The sequence below is a fragment of the Geotrypetes seraphini genome, chromosome 7 (genome assembly GCF_902459505.1).
Source record: "Geotrypetes seraphini chromosome 7, aGeoSer1.1, whole genome shotgun sequence".
Classification (NCBI taxonomy): Eukaryota; Metazoa; Chordata; class Amphibia; order Gymnophiona; family Dermophiidae; genus Geotrypetes; species Geotrypetes seraphini.
The window spans coordinates 178,279,707-178,292,278 of record NC_047090.1 but is presented as its reverse complement, the minus strand read 5'-3'; the positions used below and the strand labels follow the sequence as shown (position 1 = coordinate 178,292,278).

Genomic DNA, 12,572 nt, shown 5'->3' with positions numbered 1-12,572 from the left:
TTCAAAATTTTGAAATTCAGACCCACCCACCCCCCAATTCACCTCACAGGCTGACAGCCTTTACTCACTGTAACCTGTACTGGAAATGTGCTGCAGTCTGCCTCAGCTCTCTTACAGTTGCAGGAATCAGAGAATCATTGCCTCATGCTGGGAATGCTTCCTCGACACTGATCTTTGGGCTGCCAGTCAGACTCCATGCCTGACTGCACCTCCACCCCCACGGACCAATGGATGCACTCAGTAATGGGCGGAGGTGAGAAAGGCAGCCGGCACCCTGCAAGACATCGTCAAGTCTCCTAGGTATGCCTAACAGCCTGTGCTCGAACCTTCGTTTGGCAGGAGAAAAAAAAAAAACCAGGGACGGCCCCAAACTCCTTAGAAGAAGATGCAGGCTGGCTGATGGGTACCACCAGGGATTAGCCTGTCAGCTGCAGACCGAAATCTCTGTATTCTTCAAGCAGGCAAAGCTGAAAAATCACTCTGAGCACAAGAAATCCCGAAAAAGGGATGAAAAATACTGAATAAAATAATAAAAAAGGAGAGAGAAGTACAAGCACACTCTTGCTGGCACATGTAGAGAAGGGAAAACTAGAGAGCAGCCAGAGAGCACAGTGAAGTAAAGCAGAGTCACAGAAATCCAGAGTGGATTCCTTCTGCATATGGCACAGGGCCATTGGGACACAACCCACATGTCTAGAATGTTTCACCTAACGGGGATAGGCATATCATCACAAATTTGGAGAGCAATGTATGTTAATGCACACAGCTTGGGCAACAAAATCCTGGAACTAGAAACAGAAATAAGGAATGCAGACCTTGACATAGTAGCGATATCCGAGACCTGGTTCACAGACTCGCATGGGTGGGATATGGTTATACCAGGCTACAATCTACTTCGTCGGGACAGAGAAAGCAAATTAGGAGGGGGGGTAGCACTATACACTAAGGATAATATCAAAACTACCAGGATCACAGAGGTTAGATACACAGGGGAATCACTTTGGGTAAACCTGACCAGAGGGAACGAAAAATGCCTTTACCTCGGTGTGGTATACAGGCCTCCGAGACAAAAGGAAGACAAAGACAAAGAATTGATTGAGGACATAGAGAACATCACTTTGCGTGGTGACACAGTACTGTTAGGCGACTTCAACATGCCAGATGCAGACTGGAGCACCCTCTCAGCAACTACGAGCGGTAGCAAAAGAATAATAACCTCCATTAAGGGTGCACAACTAAAACAAATGGTATTAGAGCCCACCAGGGAAAAAGCAATACTGGACCTGGTACTCACAAATGGAGACAGTGTCTCGGAAGTATCAGTGGGAGACACGCTGGCCTCCAGTGACCACAACATGGTATGGCTCAACCTCAGGAAAGGCTTCTCTAAATCAAACACAGCAACAAGGGTCCTCAACTTTAGGGAGGCAGATTTCGACCACATGAGAGACTTTGTCCATCAAAAGCTGCAAAACCATGCAGAAACTGACAATCCGGAAACTATGTGGTCAAATCTAAAATCCATCCTGAACGAAGCATCTAGCCGCTACGTAAAAACAGTAAGCAAACGCCGGAGAAACAAAAAACCACAATGGTTCAACAAGGAAATTTCGGACCTCATTAAAATGAAAAAAGAAACATTTATTACCTACAAACATCTTGGGAAAAGGGAGGCAAAAGAAGACTATCTGGCCAGATCTAAGGCTGTCAAAAAGGCAGTCAGGGAAGCCAAACTTCAAACAGAGGAAGATCTAGCACGGAACATTAAAAAAGGGGACAAATCCTTCTTCAGGTACATTAGCGACAGGAAGAGAAACAAAAATGGAATAGAATGCCTTAGGAAGTCAGATGGAAACTACGCAGAATCTGATACTACCAAAGCAGAACTGCTAAACGAATACTTCTGCTCAGTATTCACCTGTGAAGCACCGGGAGATGGTCCGCAACTACAAATAAGAAACAGCCAAAATGACCTGTTTCGTGATTACGAGTTTACACCTAGTAATGTCTACCACGAACTTTCAAGACTCAAAGTAGACAAAGCTATGGGGCCAGACAATCTACACCCCAGGGTACTCAGAGAGCTGAGTGAAGTTCTGGCTGAACCACTATCCGTACTCTTCAATCTTTCCATGCGCACGGGAATAGTACCCCTAGACTGGAAAACAGCTAACGTAATTCCACTCCACAAAAAGGGCTGCAGAACGGAGACAGGAAATTACAGACCGGTGAGTCTTACATCCATAGTGTGCAAACTCATGGAAACACTGATCAAACAGGAACTTGACAAAATTCTAGATGAAGAAAATCTACGTGATCCACATCAACACGGATTCACCAGGGGAAGGTCCTGCCAATCTAATCTGATTGACTTCTTTGATTGGGTGACCAGTCATCTGGATGCCGGTGAGTCCCTTGACGTGATATACTTGGACTTCAGCAAAGCTTTTGATAGCGTTCCACACCGCAGGCTGTTGAACAAACTAAAATCGATGGGATTAGGGGATACATTCACAACATGGGTAAGGGATTGGCTAGATGGTAGGCTTCAAAGGGTGATGGTAAACGGTACCCCCTCTAAAACGTCAGCAGTGATGAGTGGAGTACCTCAGGGCTCCGTCTTAGGGCCGATTCTATTCAATTTATTCATAGGAGATTTGACCCAAGGACTTAAGAGGAAAAGTATCACTGTTTGCCGACGATGCCAAACTATGCAACATAGTTGGCAAAAGCAGTGTGCCTGACTTTATGACGCAGGACCTAAGACAGCTTGAACAGTGGTCATCAACTTGGCAGCTGGGCTTCAATGCTAAAAAATGTAAAGTAATGCACCTAGGCAAAAAAAATCCACACAGAACTTACACACTAAATGGTGAAACCTTGTCCAGGACCACGGTGGAACGTGATTTAGGAGTGATCATTAGCGACGATATGAAGGCTGCCAATCAAGTAGAGAAGGCATCGTCCAAGGCAAGACAAATGATGGGCTGTATCCGTAGGGGTTTTGTCAGCAGAAAACCTGAAGTCATAATGCCGCTGTACAGATCCATGGTGAGACCTCATCTCGAGTATTGTGTTCAATTCTGGAGACCACACTACCGAAAAGATGTGTTGAGAATTGAGTCGGTTCAGCAAATGGCTACCAGGATGGTTTTGGGGCTCAGGGAACTCATGTATGAAGAAAGGTTAAAAAGACTGCGGATGTACTCACTGGAGGAGCGAAGAGAGAGAGGGGACATGATTGAGACCTTTAAGTATATTACTGGGCGTATAGAGGTGAAAGATGATATCTTCAGTCTTACAGGGCCCTCAGTGACCAGAGGACACTCGCTGAAAATCAGGGGAGGGAAATTTCAGGGTGATGCGAGGAAGTACTTCTTCACTGAAAGGGTGGTAGATCATTGGAACGAACTGCCTCAGAGGGTGATTGAGGCCAGCAGCGTGTTAGATTTCAAGAGAAAATGGGATATTCATGTGGGATCTCTAGGAGAGTAAGAATCAGGGAGTGGGTCATTGGTATGGGCAGACTCGATGGGCTATAGCCCTTTTCTGCCGTCAATTTCTATGTTTCTATGTTTCTATTGCACTGGAAATAAATTTTCCATTAAAATGTATTTGACCCATTGGTGAGAAAGGCCTTATTTCTCTGGAATCCCTGGTCTAATTTTAGAACCTGATGTGCCTTTTTAATAGTTTTCCCCATAAGCCAAGATTCATTCCATTCCACTAGAACTTTGAAGAGTTATTTTCCCCAAACAAGAGACAGTGGGGCTTTCCTGACCCCCCTCTGCATAATTCTTCCAACTCCATTAGGTTGGAAAGAAAAAGTACTCAATGAATAGACAACTCTTTCTCATTAAGGCCTCCCACCCCACCCCCTTGCCTGCGTAGTCTCCTTTGTCTCTGTGCAGATGATTCATTAACTGCATAAAGAAAGGACACACTGGTCAGGGCATAAGACTAGTTTTGCTGGAGTTGAACGAGGGAAGAAATGCTAGGATCAGGGACATGCAAAGGTGCTGATTACTGGAGGGAATGGGAGTTTTGTTTTCCTACAACCATAAAACTTTTTATGGAAATGTATATACTTGACTCAAACAGAAAAAACCCTTTTTATTTACCTTCAAATAAACCCTAATAAATTTCAAATTTTGCTTTATTTTCCAGATAATGAACACCTGAAAACAGAAGTCCTAGATGTATTACAATGAAACTCCAGTCCCTGTTCTGAGATACCATGTACATTATACCTACCTGCTTTCCACTAAAGTTACTTTCCCTGTCTGTCCCTTCGGCTATTTGTCCTTGATAAGAAGAAAATGCACAAATAAATTAGCTTTTTTTTTTCCCTTTTATAACAAGGCCCCCCACTGGTTGCTGTGAAAATTAAACAAAGATGTACATCTTGACTACTCCAACTCTACTTTTTAATTGAAAAAGCCAATTTTGTCAGTTAATAGTATAGTACAATGACGGCTAGTAATTTAGCTGTAAAACCTGAGCTTTTGTCTATGTTGGATAAACATTGGTCTTTACAATTAACAAAAGACTGGAAAACTAAGAAAATCTCAATAATCTTTTTGAATATAATTCAAAGTACTGTAGTCAGAAAAATTACTGGTTTTGTTAAACTGCTCTTCCACAAATTTGTCCTGCCAGAAAGTAGTGCTAGTCGCATCTGTTGTTGAGCATAAGGGATAATCTTTTAATAACAGGTTTAAAAATGTGATATGTGATCAAAATCTTTCATATATTCTGCAATCTCCTATCATAATCTGTAGTTAATAATATCCACCTACAAGTGGAAGTGGGGGATGGGATTTGATATACCACCTTTCTGTGGTTAAAATCAAAGTGGTTCAAATATAATATACATGTACTTAGTTTGTACCTAGGGCAGTGGAGGATTTACAGGATCTGATCTATGAGCATATTTTGAGCACAGTAAGTTCTTCTTTCTGTTATATGCAGCTATCTGATCCCTGGCAAATCTGTTTTAAAAATCTTTATTCATTTTTTGTGTTACAACAAGTGTTATAAATAAACTCAATAGAAACTTGAATACACACTTGACTAACTCATATATTAATATCAATTTTAACATTAATATAATAATCCCCTGTCCCTCCCTCCTTCCCAACCAATAATACATAAATCAATTTTATTGTACATTCTTTAAATATTATTTTAGTATGTAATAATCAGAATTGAAAAGCCCACCCCGTTCCCCTCTTTTCAAATATCTTATCATGGGAAAAGATGATTTTTCATTAGAGAAATCATGTTAACGGTCTTCATATATTTCCAAGTTTTATTTATAGGAAAAATTATCCTTCCTTACAAAAATCTGTTAATGGTCCCCATATTTTTTGAAATTTATTCATGTATCCTTTGTGTGTTGCAATAGCGAGTTCCATTTTGTATATGTGGCATACCGAATTCCACCAGAACATATAATTCAATCTATCATGTTGTTTCCAATTGACTGTAATTTGTTGTATTGCAATTCCAGTTAAAATAAATAAAAGTTTGTTATTACTAGATGAAATTTGGCTTTTTGCTCTCATGGTTGTTCCAAATAAAATAGTATCATATGTCAAGGCTACCGGATTTTCTAACATTCTGGCAAATCAAATCAGGAACCAACTGAAAAAAAAAAAGTGGGATGGGCTAACAGCAAATATAATAACCAAAACCACAGCAGCATTTATGCATGCTTGGAATACACAGAGCAAAGGGGTAAAGGAGAGGGGAGGGAGGGGTCATATTTAGAGAGCCAAAGAGAGCAGAATATAATCCAACACATAGAGGCTACATGGACACAACAGTCCTTGAAGAAGGCTTGATACAACTCTACTACAAAACAAATGCATCAAACTTTTTAAGACGGTCACTGCAATCTACAAGGAGTGACCATTGCTCTAATCTTGCAAAGAGGCAGCCCAGATGTTCAAAACAATAGTTTTGTTAATTGTGGATATTGTAATTAACACAGGCCAAAACTGTAACAATTCGTCACTGGCAGACAATTACATAGCACATATCATACTTGAGTGGGGAGGGGAGGATGGAAACAGGGAGAAGGGAAGAAGCAAAGCAAAATCTTGAAAACCACTGTAGTTAAAACAGGAAAGAGAATCAGGGGTGTGTAGCTTCAGTATGTATTTAGCGAGGCTCATACTTACGCAAAAGAGAACAGGTGCTAATGAGTATTAGCATGCCCACTTTCCTTTGGGCATGTGCTCAAAGAAACCAAAATTACAAGCATGTATCCCCCCCACCCTCATTTGTTGCAATATGTGAGGATGTGTCACATGACAAAAGCCATCAGCGGTGGTGAAGTGTCATGTGATGAAGTGGCAGATTAAGATAATGAAAACACCATTTTTCTTTGCCTAAATATGAGCCTTGTGAAAATTTTGTATATAAGTTTAAGTGAGGCTCATGTTTAGGTACAAATGTATGATGGCATGCCCCTCCTATTTGCCACAAGTTTTCTGTGTATTACATTTGAATGCATTCAGCTTAAATACATGATGAAATATTGCATGACGAAATGTCCACAGTAATGAAGTGATGCAGTGAAGAGGTGTCCATACACCGGGAATTTATATGCTTATTTACCCAAGTGGTAGACAACCAAAGAGGACGACAGCTGAGCACAATGATTGTATCAAATCGATATCAATATGGTACTTAAGAAAATAAGAATTGCCATACTAGAACAGACCAAAGGTTCATCATGCCCAGAATCCTGTTTCCAATAGTGGCCAAGCCAGGTCACAAATTCCTGGCAAGATCCAAAGGAGTAAAGATACTGCTATAATCAATTTTCAGGGCCCAATGCAATTCACAAATACAAAATAAAACAAAAAACATAACATCAACTACAAAAATATAACGACATCCGAAAAGTCTGATCAGAGCGGGACTTGATGTGATTGTATGTGATGATCTTAAGGTGGCCAAACAGGTTATAAAGGTGACAGTGAAAGCTAGAAGGATGCTAGGGTGATTAGAAAGAGGTATGGCCAGTAGGAAAAAGGAGGTACTGATGCCCCTGTATAATAATAATAATAATAATAATAATAATAACAACAATAACTTTATTCTTATACACCGCCAACACCAGCAGTTTTAGGCGGTTTATATAAAGAAAAACTGGACAATCAGTGAAAAATACAAGTTATATAGGAAATACCATAGTATAGAAAATACAAAAATGCCACATTATAACCAGTCAAGTCAAGTTAAAATTTTATCAAACAAATTAGTCTTAACTAGTTTTCTAAAGGAACAGTAAGACGAGGCCTGAAAACTAATTTCACCTAACCGAGTATTACTATCTAGTGGGAGATATTGGATATTCTGCTGGATAGACTATAATAGTTAACAAAATTATCACAGCTTTCCTACTTAAATAAGTTAAATGAATTAATAAATAGTAAAGTGCTCAGACCTCATAACCCATAGTGAGATGATAACATCAAACTGCGGTTATTGTTGGGACCATCGCCGCCTTTTCTGTCCCTTGCCAACCATCACCAGAACAGTATAACAAACACTTATCTGTAAGCTTTGCTCAGGTTGGAACCTCCTCAATAACCACAGGAACTTTATGTGAATCAGTGTAAAGTCGTGTTGAAAATGCTTCAGTGCTTAATAATATATCACCATTTAAAATACGTAGCCCTCCATTTAAATGGTGATATATTATTAAGCACTGAAGCACTTTCAACACGACTTTACACTGATTCACATAAAGTTCCTGTGGTTATTGAGGAGGTTCCAACCTGAGCAAAGCTTACAGATAAGTGTTTGTTATACTATTCTGGGGATGGTTGGCAAGGGACAGTAAAGGCAGCGATGGTCCCAACAATAACCGCAGTTTGATGTTATCATCTCACTATGGGTTATGAGGTCTGAGCACTTTACTATTTATTAATTCATTTAACTTATTTAAGTAGGAAAGCTGTGATAATTTTGTTAATCTAACCGAGTATGCAATTTGCCAGCCTGATACGCCAGTGTCCTTTCCAAGAATGCCTTATAGCGACAAGCTTTTGGATTTGGGTAGGCAAAAAAGTGAGAACTTCGAGTAGTCTTAATAGACCTAGACAACTGAAAACGAGAGAAAAGGTAAATTGGAGCGAAGCCAAATACAACTTTAAAGCAGATGCAAGCAAATTTAAACAGGACTCTTGCTTGTGTATAATTCTGGAGACCGCACCTTCAAAAAGATATAAAAAGGATGGAGTTAATCCAAAGGAAGGCTACCAAAATGGTGTGTTGTCTTCATCATAAGGCATATGGGGACAGACTTAAAGATCTGTATACTTTGGAGGAAAGTCAGGAGATATGATAGAGACATCTAAATACCCATGTGACGTAAATGCGCATAAGTCGAGTTTCGTTCATTTGAAAGGAAGCTCTGGAATGAGAGGGCATAGGATGAAGTTAAGAGTTGATAGGCTCAGGAGTAATCTAAGGAAATACATTTTTACAGAAAGGGTGGCAGAGGTGTGGAACAGTCTCCCAGAAGAGGTGGTGGACACAGAGACTGTGTCTGAATTCAAGAAAGCATGCGATAGGTACTTGGGATCTCTTAGAGAGAGGAAGAGATGATGGTTACTGCAGATGGGCAGACATGTTTCTATGCTAAATAATAAAGTCCTTAGTTTCTTACAAAATGCCAAATAATTTGACTCTTACTTAATAAATGGACATAAAGAATTCCAAAAGGAAATCACAAAAACAGAAAATATTGTGTTAAAAATCCTCATGTGGCCCCTATTTGCTGTCATCTGCTTTGCTAATTACAACCAATATGCATTACAGAGGAACACGTTATATAGTTTTACTTAAAATGTATGCTGTGCTACAATGTTATTTTTGTCACTTATTACAAATTTATTGCAAATGGGGAGTGACATCAGGGGTTCAGGGTTCTTTTTATCTGATAAACCACTTTAGGGAAAACATTAAAGTGATGTACAGTATATTGGAATAAAATTACATAGCATTGAAAAGAACCACAATCTTCAAAGAAAGAGAACATAAGAATTGCCGCTGTTGGGTCAGACCAGTGGTCCATCATGCCCAGCAGTCCGCTCACGCGGCAGCCCTCTAGTCAAAGACCAGCGCCCTGAGACTAGACTTACCAGGTGCTCCCATGATCCTCATGCCCAACCAACAAATATGGAGACACTGGCCCAGGAAACTGCTACTCACTCAGTAATAAAGAGCAATAAGGTCAAAAGTGCCCAATTAAAATCTTTCATACAAGTAACTGTGAAACGAAAATAAACGTTGGCTATTAAGACAGGGGGGAATGCAACAGGAAGATTTGCCATGAGTTAATGATATGGGAAAAGTTATTTTTAATGGGACATCATAAATATAGCTACTCTTAAGAAAACAAGTACACCACAAGTATGTTTGATTTTTTCTTACACAGGTCATTACTGACTGACTGCTGAATTCATGAGAATTAACATGGGGAAACTGATCCTGATATAACCTCAATCTCAGTAATGCATTATCAAGGTTAGGATTACTGTTCCATGAATAAAACAAGATTAGGAAATTGTAAAGCGCGGTCAAGGGAAATTGAAGAGAAAAAGGACAAGAGGACAAAGTTAGAGAAACCTGAGAATAAGACGCAGATCTAATCTTTCAGCCTCCGATTACATTATTTTTAAAATTTACATTCTAAGTTCTCAGATATGCTCTTTCTGCAGCACCTACATATTATAATAGCCAGGAGTGGAAAAATACTGAAAAACATGGGTATAACTGAGAGAGCATTAAAATATACTAACTTTATAACGTGTTAAATTTGGTAGATTAATTTACTATTGCAGTGATGCACATTGGCTTACATGAAGATTTTTAAAAATCAGATTTCTTAACAGAGTTGGTACTTAAGTTGCCGCAATATAATAAAGGGTAAACTTGAAAGACAAAAGTTATTAAAATGTATTTCCACAGTTTCAAATACTTATGACTGCAGAATTCCAAAAGAAGCCCTGGTGTGGGCTCCAGTCCAAGACTTTTCCTGCAGTGTTTAGTACAGAAACAATCAAGAAGGGATATAAAGCAAGGGGAAAAATGTACAGTACTGGATACACCTTTCAGCTCTATAGAAATAATAAATTGTAGTAGTACTACATAGTTCAAAGTCAAGATGGCAGAGGAAGAAGCAGATATAGCAGGAAGAGATCACAGTGGGGTAAGGCCAGGAATTATGGAGAGGCAGAGAAGGGAGACTGAGGATTGATGCCTTTTGGATGCCTGAGCAGCTGCAGATCACCATAGCCAGCCCCCCAAAAACATTTTTTTAAATCTTAAGATACTATCTCCTAGATTCTATACATGGTGCTCAAATTTGGGCACACTTCTGAGATATGCATGCAACTAATTTCTCTAATGAGTTGTTAATAATCAATAATTAGATGTTAATTAGTACCAATTAAGAGCTGGGCACACATCTGGTTGTGTGATATTCTGTAACACTGGATGCCTAAATCCCATAGCATGCGACTCAAAAGGGGGTGTGGCCAAGGAAGGAACACAGGTGAGTCATGGGCATTCCAAAAAGCTGTCTACAGTATTATAAAATATTGGGTTTCTCTGCCTAACCTGGGCACTAGGATTTACATCAGGTTTCAGCAGGTGTGGGAAGTGGTGCTATATGCTATTCTTTAAGAATAGCACTTAGGGCCATTCTTTTCCTGTGCCCATTTTTGAGTGTGACTCCCTCAAAGAAAATATTTATACTAGCTGAATTTTTTTTTTTGCATTCATAAAACAAGACATTCCAAAAGAGTAAAAGTTTAAATAGTTTAAAAGCATTTGATATACCACCCTTCACATAATTGTCTGAGTGGAATCTGCTTTCAGGATGCAAAAGAAAGCAGGATCTCCATGGAAATTCTCATATACCCAACCTGGTGCAAATCTGACAAATTCAAAAAACTACTCAGGGGAATAGAGAAAGATGCCTTACAAACCTACTTTCCCTGCTTCAGAAAGTAGTCTAAATCCAACTCTAATCCCCCACTATACTGAGCCCATAACAGCCAACAGTGTTTTTTCACCACCAACTGCTGCCAGTGCTAGAATCCAGATATTCAGTGGCACTGTGTGGATAGTGGCTGCTGCTGAATATCTGAACTTAACTGCTGACTGGTTGTGCTGTTTAGCCACACTATTCATATTGCTAACTGGACAACAAATTGGAAAAAGTGAAAACTATACTTTTAGGTTAGTGGTCCCAATATTTCCACTAATTAGATAGCCTCCAATTCTACCCAAGCCCCGCCCCCTACACTATCCAAATGGTGCCAAGGTGTTCAGACCGAGGATATACTGTACAGTTTTCAGTGGCACATATCCACAGTACCACTGGCTCTCCTTGATGTACCCATAACATTGTTTACCATTTCTTGTATGCGAGAAGCTGTCTTGCAAATCAAATCTTTCCCTTCCTGCATTAACAGTACTTTGGGGAAAATGTACTTACAGTACTTCCCATTGCAAATTACCACCCAAAGTCATGGTAGCAAAAATGGCAGAAGCTTGACAGCTGTCTAGGTAGTTTTCAGGGCTGTATAAACAAAAGTAAACATCATCCATTTTATTGGAACTTTGTGTCAGAATTTAACAAAACAAAACATCCCCCCCCAATGACGAAAAACCATTTTGACAGCGGTCCCCGCCCCTCCTCTCCCTGAAAACGGTGACCCGAATTCCGGACATTTAAGCACCGATTCCCCCCCACCAGGTCTTTTAAAGGCCACCCCTTCCCTCCAGGCCCCTGCCAACGTGAGGTTGCAAGAAGTTGCAAAGTTCGCAGCGCGCGCATGGAGGAATCTCGCGGGGTTATCCTGGGTAGAACCCGCGCCTCGCAGCCTGACATTGAGCAAAGTTAGACAGACTCAGAGGAGGCGGCTTCCCCTCCCCCTCCCGAAATAACATGACGCGGCTCCAGCTTACTTACAGCCCCTTCCGCGCTCGACACTGATACGGGAAGATGGCAGTGAGGAAGTCATCTGAGAATTATAAATAATATGTTTGGAAGAAGCTGCTGTACCTCCCCCCCCCTTTTTTGTGCATAAATATGGCTCGGGCACGCCACCATGTCAGTTACCATAGTAACGGCGCGTCTCTTCTCTTCCCCCGCCCTCTGCCCAACTGCCGCGGCGTAGAGGCGACTAGGGGGCGCCAACTCCGGCCCCGCCCTGCAGGGCTGCGGACGGGGGAAGGAGGTGCGTGGACAGGACGGCCGCGGCAGGACCCCCCCCCCCCTCCTCCTCCCTCAGCTTTCGCCAGGTTCCAGGGGGCTCGAGCGGAGGGAGGTTGGCGTGCCGGCAGAACGGCCGTGCGTGTCACGCGCTTGCCGCTTATCCGGGCGAGGGGGAGGAGCCTGTCGCCTCTGGGGCTTGGCATTGGCGGGAGCGCTTTGTCCCGGCGTGGGCAGTTTCCATGGCAACGGATCTGGTGGGCGCGGTGCGAGGGCGGGGTTCGGGCCGCTGGAACGTGGCTAGCTTCGCGTGCCTCGCGACTGGGTG

General features: G+C 41.3%; 1 protein-coding gene across 1 annotated transcript in view; it reads right to left on the bottom strand.

Moving 5' to 3' along the window:
• Positions 1 to 12,149, bottom strand: part of FOXN3 (forkhead box N3) — a 617,803-nt gene extending 605,654 nt beyond the window's left edge. Inside the window, exons 1-2 of the mRNA XM_033953055.1 lie at positions 12,002 to 12,149; positions 11,525 to 11,608 (exon numbers count right to left, since the gene is read on the bottom strand). The gene's annotated coding sequence lies outside the window, so the exon portion shown is untranslated. The remainder of the gene's footprint in view (positions 1 to 11,524; positions 11,609 to 12,001) is intronic.
• Between the last annotated feature and the right edge of the window lie 423 nt (positions 12,150 to 12,572).